Genomic DNA, 7979 nt, shown 5'->3' with positions numbered 1-7979 from the left:
ACTTTTATTGATTTCAACATTCATTACATTTATTTTGAATAGGCCCTCGGTGAGGTAGCTTTTTCCTACATACACTTCTCTTTTACTAAGTATAATTTTTCTGAAAATAAATACACATTTGAATCCATTTTTATCAAGAAATGATAGAGAAATCAAGTTCTTCCGTAACTTCGGTACATACAGGACATTGTTCAAAGTCAACACTTTGTCTGAAGTCATTTTCAAGCATACTTTTTTTGTTCTTTCAACTTTTGCAGTTGCAAAGTTTTCTATGTAAATCTTCTCTTCGCCTTGAGTCGAGGCGAACATAGCAAACAACTCCTTATTTGCACAAACGTGATGGGTGGCACCAGAATCTATCCACCATTCTCGAGGATTTTCCACTAAGTTGCATTTAGATAACATGGCACACAGATCATCCATTTCTTTCTTGGATTCAATCATATTTGCTTGGTCCTTCTTTTTGCCTATCTTTGGGGCACGACAATCTGTTGACTTATGGCCAATCTTGCCACAATTAAAGCATTTTTCGTTGAATTTCTTCTTATATTGATTTCTTTTTTGTCCAGCTTTCTTTTGTTTTTTTTAGTTGTGGTCGTCTTCTGTAATTTTGCTCCATTCATTGTAGAATTTCCTTCCGACCTTCTTTCCGTGGCTTTATTATCTTCTTCAATGTGCAGTCTTACTATGAGATCTTCGACTGTAATCTTCTTTTATTTATGTTTCAAATAGTTGTTGAAGTCCTTCCATATAGATGGAAACTTCTCTATTATTGTCGTGACTTGAAATGCCTCATTCACGACCAAACCTTCCACAAGGAGATCGTGGATGATTACTTGCAGTTCCTGTACTTGGGATACAATAGACTTGCTGTCAATCATTTTATACTCAAGGAATCTTGCAAATGAAGAATTTTTTAGTTCCAACATCCTTAGTCTTGTATTTTCTTTCTAGCGCATCCCACAACTCTTTTGCCATTTTCATTCCACTATACGCGTTGTATAGGTCATCTTGGAGGCCACTTAGAATGTAATTCCTGCATAGGAAATCAGAGTGTTTCCAGGCCTCCATAACAACAAATTTCTCCTGGTCTGAAGTTCCTTCGAGCACCTCTATAGCTTCCTCGGATGTAAACCTTTAAAGACATAACGTTGTAAGGTAGAAGAACAACTTCTGTTGCCACCTTTTAAAGTCAACACCAGTGAATTTTTTGGGTTTCTCCGTTGGTGCCATTGCCTACGGAGCACTCGTACAAATCATTGTGACAACATTAGTTGTTGTCACAGTCGTTGTAGCATCACTCACATGACTGTTAGTAGTCATTTTCCTGTCATAAAAAGTCAATAAATTTTAGTATATTGAAATACTACTTATAAAGTTGTAACAATTTTAAACACCCCTTGTTTCAAGTTTAACGAAAAAGTTTTTATGACTTTCAATCGTTAACCGAATGACTTTTAACTTGTGATGAAGCTTTTATATCTTTAAATTACTTGTTAAGTTCAAACAGAGTAGAAAGCGTAAAGCTTTAATATCCAGAAACCAAACAATATAGATTCTGAAATTTATTTCCTTAAGATTGTTATTTCGGGTACATAATCTGGATTATGTCAAAATAACTTCAACACAAGTTCAAGACTAAATCAAGAATACTTATGAAGTTTTTCAACATCTTTAACACAAGTTCAATATGAACTATCAAAGAAGTGTGTTATTTCATTTTAAAGAAAAAAGTTGAAGCAGAATAAGCCAAGTCCTCTGAATTCACGGAGTGTTCTTAAGGGGTCGTTTGGTTTGAAAACAAGTTATACCAGGATTAGTTATGCTAGGATAAGTTATGGTGGGATTAGTTGTGTTGGGATAAGTTATGCTGGTATTATTTTTTAGTGGTTGTTTGGTTTGTGGTACTAAAAATAATATATAGTGCATTGTTTGTAAAAATATATTGTTTGTTTACAAAAATAACCCTCACTTTAGTTAATTGTTTTTATGTTTGTATTTATATAGTTTTTGTTTGTATTTATATGGTTTTTTTTGTCCCATCAAATTAGAAATTCCTATGTCTTTTTTACATAGCTAGAATATGTCTCTTTTACATAGCTAGAAATTCATATGTCTCTTTTCCCATCAATATATTGTTTGTATTTTATATTTTTTTTTCTCTTTTTCCCATCCATAACTATGGTCATTGGTTCTCATCGCCTATCTCAGCTGGTGTGTTGAGTCCATGATTCAATATATCAAGTTAGTAGATATCAAAAGCCTAGCAGCAGCAAGCAGAAGCGGCATAAATTTGATATATATATATATATATATATATATATATATCTCATTATAAAATCTATAATCTATAATCTATAATCTATATCTATATCTATAATCTATATCTATAATATATAAAAAGTGTGAAGACCCTTAGAAAAGTGATTTGAATTTTTTGTCCTTCATTAAAAGATTGTCCTTTAGATAAAAATATCATTTTACTATTTACCTAATAATATTTAATTAATTTGAGGATTTCAAACCCAACTAAAATCGAATTCCCCCCCTCCCCCTCTTTTTAAGGACTACGTATATTTTTTTTAAAGTAAACTCTGTTTTGTATTAAATAAAAGGAAAGTAAAAGTCTATCAAAAATTAAAAAGGGTTAAAATAAATCACTCTTATTTATGTTAGTTTAGTTTATTTGGAATTTAAAATATTCTATTATTGATAAATAATTAATGAAAAAAGTAAAAATCAATCATATTTATATAATTTTTTTATTGAAGAAAAAAGTTTTGAACTTCTATAAATTGAGAATTCTTTTAGAAAAATACAATAATATCTAATATGAACATATGGAACAAGATATATTTATTTTTGTTCTTAAATGATTCTTTATTATTTGATTTGAATTTTTTTCTTTTTTTTTTGGTCGCCAGGATATGTCAAAGAAATATATTTTTGTAATATTTAATTTACTTAGATGCATTGATTTCGTAGTTTTTTTTTTTTTCCAATTTTGTAGGTATCTTGAAGATGAATGATGATTATGATGATATAGACAATTAATAATCAAAATTTTGAGTCATATAAAATATTATAATTATTTTTTCTTTCTAAAACACCAACCGTAATTTAAGGGGTTGTCAATATATTTTACACCTACCTCATTTGTATCTTTGATATTTACAACTACTATATATCTAATTAAATAAATTTTCTTACTATTTGAATAAATATTGTATTTAGTGTAGCGTTTAAATTCATTATAGTGAGGTACACGCACGAGGTGCGTACACCTAAACTAGGTTTTATATATATATATATATATATATATATATATGAGAAAGTGGAAAGAAAAGGGTTTGGGGTATTTTGGTCATTTATAATTTTATCCAAGGATAAATTAACTTGGGATAACTTATACCACCAAATATGTGGTATAACTTATCCCGGGATTATTATTAGTCCCGGGATAAGTTATCCCAAGTATTTCCAACAAACAATGTATAAAAAAGTTTGTCCCGGGACTATTTTTTTATCCCGGAATAATTTACCTTAGTACCTCACACCAAACTACCCCTAAGGAAATAATTCACCTCAAGTACTTGAGGTTGCGGAATTTACTCCCAGAATAAAATAGTTTCACAACCAGAATGTAGTGGTACCTCAATCTTTCTTATTTTCTTCGAACTCACTCAACAGGAGATGATCATATAGAAGCAAGAGAAATGTTTTTTCTATGCAGAAATTTTCATTCTAAACCTGTGGAAAAAATGCAGGTTTATATAGCAATAAAGTGACTCTTCGAAAAGGAGGCAATGGTTCATCGGAAAGGTGTATTATTTAAGAATAGTCATGTCTGGCCATTCCGAAACAACATATCTTTTCTGAACAGTCACCCCTTTTTCGAAACAATATATCTTTTTCTCGAAGGGTTGTGTCCCTCCATTTTTTATTCACGCCAATTGAACCCAACAAAAATCAATACATATCCATAAATAGTAATTGCACGAAGAATGTAAATTAAAGAACAAAATATTATCTCTCAATAAATTCATATCAAGGGGGAAGTATCTCCCTTAGAAATGGAATATTCTAGGCATTGGAAATATTGGAAGAACATTAGCTTATGAAATTGAAAAATATGTAATATGCAAATGGTTGAAGTATAGTTGATTAATATGTCCTAGATATATGAAAAAGGAAATAAAGTGCTCCAGATCATGATGCTTATTTGAGGCACAAGAATGTAGGACATTGTAGTTCTTCTATCCTATAGAAGCTGATCTCAAAGGATCCGGTCGTGGGATGCCTATGTTGAAGTTCGTAGATAACAAGACTTGTGACTCATAAGTGAAGTGAAATAAAACCAGATTCAAAGAAAATATACTGATAATCATGTTAAAGTCGAACCAACAGTTGGCATCCAAAAACAAAGCTCAAATCAACGTCCCTCAGAATAAAAATCAAAGGGATAGTTCAAATGTGCATCTCATTATCCAGTGGTAGAAAATCAATTGATAGAGGGACCAAGTACTAGTCAGTTTTAATCTACCATAAAAAGTCCCCTCAACATGGATAAGAGTCCAGTACAACACAAGAGGACCAATCATATCAATATCAGGCATCATTTTCCATAGAATTATGTAGAAAAGAGGGTGACTTGCAAGAAGTTGTGCAACAAAGAGGATCATATTGTTTATATCCTTACCAAACCACTTAGTAACGACTGGTTTCAAAAGAATTGTTTGAAGCCTTGGATGATGAAGTTAAATTAACTCCCCATGGCATTTGGTCATCTCCTAATTGGCTAGAAAATAATTGCAGGTATCCATGTGAATGTAATTTTGATCAGTCTAACTTAGTTTATACGCTTACAGGTATACTCGTATGGTGAAAAGGTAAAAACAATAAGAAAAGAAAGAATGGGCAAAATACAAGGTAGAAATAGATATTTCATCGGGGATCCTGGTATTCTCAAGTTTAGTCATACTTGCATTACTTATGAAATTTGAAAATGTGACTTACCGTGCCAGATAAGCTCTTTTTTATTCCCACTTCTTTATAACATTGGCATGTCATAAGAATGCCTATTGTTATCTCTCATCTCCACTCGACACGTCACTTATTCCTATTTATTCACAAATCCTAGTCATTCCTTCAAATTTAAGACCTCTAAGTTTCTACAGACACCTGCTTTCAAACCCTCTATCTCTCACTCTCTCTCTCAACGTACTTCAAATTGCTTACTCATCTTGTCAGTTATCCACTTTCTCACTAAAATGTCTCAGACGAGTTCTTCTTCAAGTCCTTCCCATCTTCGTATGGAATACGAATGGCAATGGGGCGGTGTGAGTGCGAGACAGTGCAGATTTTAGGCTATGTGGAGTGGTGCGAGTTTTAGATTATATGAGTGCGGTGTGGGTGTGGGTGTGGGGCGGATTTAAGTGTTTTTTTAAATGGTGCGGGGCGGGTTGCCGGTATATGCAGATTTAAACTAAAAAAAGTTAAAAATTAGTATTATTCTTGTAAATCTACATAAAATTATTTCTATTCTTCACTTAAAATTTTATGATACTTAAAACAACATGTACAACACTATAAATAAATAATTTTATAACTTTTTAAATTTCTTTATTCATCTTAATGAAAATTTGATATTTGATCATTACTTGTACACGTGATACTTTTCTGATAATTTTTTAGTAAAAAGTGATATAATAAAATTTGATTGTTACTACTTCCTAGTATTGAAAATATTATAGTTTTCAATGGAGTTACAAATTTTTCAAAAAAGAAAAAAGCAAAAATGTGGGGCGGTACAATGCGGGTATATGTGGGTATGAGTGTGAGGTGGGTTTATGTTAGAGCCGTCAATATGGGCCAAGGCCCGGTGGGCCAACCTAGCCCGGCCTGTAATTTGATGGGGTGGACTTCAATTTTTGCAGCTCATTTAATAACAGGGCTTTTGAGCCCGGCCCGGATAAGCCCATGGCCCGTAGGGCTTGAGGAATGTGGGTTGGGCTAGCCCGTGGGCCGGCCCGTCAGTCAAATAATAAATAATTTAAAAATAAAATAAAATACTGAAAACTAATAAAAGAGTTAAAAAACAATCAAGTCCAATGATGATCATTGACCGGTTCCATTAACAAAGAAAATGGAAACCGAAAAGTTTCCTACTTTCCTATCTAATAAATAATAAAATAATTAAATATCTACCACTAAAACATAAAGAGTACATTGTATTCTTCACTTTCCTAATTTCCTTAGTTCAGCTAGCCACCTCCTCTTCACTATATCTCCCTCAACGCACCATCGACTTTCAACCGTGATGTTTTCGATTGAGTAGTACCACCTCTTCGTTTTCTTCCTACTTTGAGTGATTCGAACTCTTGCTCCCTTTTGATTAACAAACATTAATACTATGTGTTATTGTATAATAAATATTTATGTTTATTAACAGTGTAAAATTAAATTATAAAATATTATTTTTTAAAAAGTGAGCTGGCCTGTGAGGCCCGCAACCCAGAGGGTAATAGCGTGGGCTTGATATTTTTGGCCCGTCATTTAAATGGGTCAGCCTGTATGGACTAGCCCAGATAGGCTGGGCCAACCCATATTGACAACTCTAGTTTATGTGGATTTAAAGGTGATGCGATGCGGTGCGGGGCGATTTTAAAATTTACAGGTTTAAAAAAAATCTACACCGCACCATTGTCACTCCTACTGTGGAAGAATTGACACTATCAACCACCATTTAAATAAAAAAAAAAACTACAACTGAGGAGTTGTAAAACTCATTGGTCATTACCCAGTGTCAGTTCCCTTCTTTTGACTCATAAATTTTTTAAGCCCCAAAGAAACCCTTTTGCCCTATCAACACCCCATAAAATTTGAATCCTAAAATCATTATGGCAATACCATTAAAGTTGCAGATCTGAAAACTACAATTGAGATTTTTAGTATGTCATCCTCTGAAATGGCCTCTATGGAAGAACCTAAAGGTACCTCTATCACTGTTGAAAAAAATACCTCCACCTATAGAGAAACCAAAACTAGGGACCTAGTACTATGACTTTGTAAGGATAAAGTTCTATTATAGAAATTCGCATGGAAGATGCTATGATTTTTGAATAAACTATTAAAAATTTATGTGAGAGAGGATTTCCTATGGATAATGGAACTTCGTCAAACATTTGGATAGCAAGTGAGCAACTGGTTATACTAATAGGAAGAAGTGATGCCATTAGAGAAGCATTAGAGTTTATGGAAGAATCTCCTAGATATAAATCTTCCAAATGGGATAGATCCCTCTGTCCCACATTGCTTAGACCCTTAGAAATGATTATGAAATTGAAAGTGATGAAATACCTCTGAGTGTTTGAATGAATAAGATATCTCCAAAGCTTTGGTTCCTAAGAAAAATTTCCTAGCATGACTCATATTACTCGTAGCCTCAATAATAAGTTTGAAACATACTCTAAGGGGGAACCAAGATCAGGCAGTAGAGAAAAGAGACTAACAGGAAAACTTGTGGTGGAAGATGATGTCATACCCTTTAATGTGGTAAAAGTATTGACGAACAAGAAAAAGATGTGGAGGTGAATGATAATATAGCTGCTAGTGTGGCCAAAAAATATGAAAAAATTGTTTCCAAGCTAATTGATAAAAAGAGTTCAACGGGGACTAAATGGAGAAGGGTTTGATGTACTAGGTCTATCTAAGGCAAATTCTCAATCAAAAGAAGGAGACAAAACTCAATCTGAAATAGAAGAACTAGGTACTAAGACAAAAGGAAATCAAAGGCATGGGTCAAGGAATTGTTGTTATTTTCCATAATACGGGTACGTAGAATCTGTATAATAGAATAACAACTTCAACTCGAGTTCAAGTATGCACAAGAACACAACGAGTTGAACAAATACCCTCAACACAAGATCAAAATGATCTTTACAAGAGGTGTATTTTATATTTCAGAAATATAGATGAAA

At 32.8% G+C, this 7979-nt stretch overlaps 1 long non-coding RNA gene across 1 annotated transcript; it reads right to left on the bottom strand.

Annotated features, from left to right (window-relative positions):
- Positions 1 to 6071: 6071 nt before the first annotated feature.
- Positions 6072 to 7670, bottom strand: LOC124888428. Its single transcript, XR_007046540.1, has 2 exons — positions 7360 to 7670; positions 6072 to 6387 (listed from the first exon to the last, which is right to left on the bottom strand). It is a non-coding gene; the product is annotated as an uncharacterized LOC124888428 (long non-coding RNA).
- Between the last annotated feature and the right edge of the window lie 309 nt (positions 7671 to 7979).

The sequence above is a fragment of the Capsicum annuum genome, chromosome 11, assembly GCF_002878395.1.
Source record: "Capsicum annuum cultivar UCD-10X-F1 chromosome 11, UCD10Xv1.1, whole genome shotgun sequence".
NCBI lineage: Eukaryota > Viridiplantae > Streptophyta > Magnoliopsida > Solanales > Solanaceae > Capsicum > Capsicum annuum.
The sequence above is the reverse complement of the archived record's forward strand: the minus strand, read 5'-3'. Positions and strand labels throughout refer to the sequence as shown.